Consider the following 871-nt stretch of genomic DNA (forward strand, 5'->3'; position numbering starts at 1 on the left):
TCTGTCCCCTTCAGCGAGCACTAAGTAATGAGTGTTCCTCTACAGCCCGGCTGAGTGTAAAGACTGTATCACATTTCTTAAAGCAAGACTGCCCCACTATCAAACTGGAACTGCATGCTACTGTAGGGTGCTGTATGAACAAACCATGATAATCAGCCTCTCACAGTTGCAAATCAGCACAGGTGGTCTCACATAGGAAAAACCCACTTGAGAACCTACAGACACTCAGATTTCCCCAGTAATCTTTAATGGATTTTTGTCAACATTTAATTTCTCCCCTCACTATAGATATACATAACACCCTGTGGTTCATGGTAATCTGACATGCAATTGCATGCAGTCTAACTACTTTTACTGTACATTTGATACACTCGAGTCTGTTGATTACATGGAAACTGCAGATAATACATATTCATCACCAAATAGACACCTATTAGAAATAAGAAGTTTGAAGAAGAGAGTTGAAACCAACCTGCTGCTGAAGGGTGATTTACTAGAAGGTTGTTCATAGACTGGACTGCTGAGGGGGATATTCAAATACCGAAGTCGAGTTCATCAGTCATGTGATGGAGGTTTAATGGCTACCTTAGGAAGTAAGGGAGAGGTAAGTGTCATTGCAGGGAGTAAGTCAGCCCTGATCAGTATGTGTGGGAGACGGTGAGGCTGAGAGAAGCTGTCCTCCCTCCTCCATACCCATGGCATGACTTGAAGCCAGCTCCACTCCTCCACTCTATTGTGCTCAGGCTTTATCGCTGGTATACAGAACACGCCTGCGGCCCTGAACTCACACTGCTCTTACAGCGGTAAGAAAACTTCCATATTTATTGGAGTTGCTTGATTGGAAAGGTGAGGTTAATTCCCATGGAGGGGA

This window comes from Oncorhynchus nerka, linkage group LG20 (genome assembly GCF_034236695.1).
Source record: "Oncorhynchus nerka isolate Pitt River linkage group LG20, Oner_Uvic_2.0, whole genome shotgun sequence".
Lineage (NCBI taxonomy): Eukaryota > Metazoa > Chordata > Actinopteri > Salmoniformes > Salmonidae > Oncorhynchus > Oncorhynchus nerka.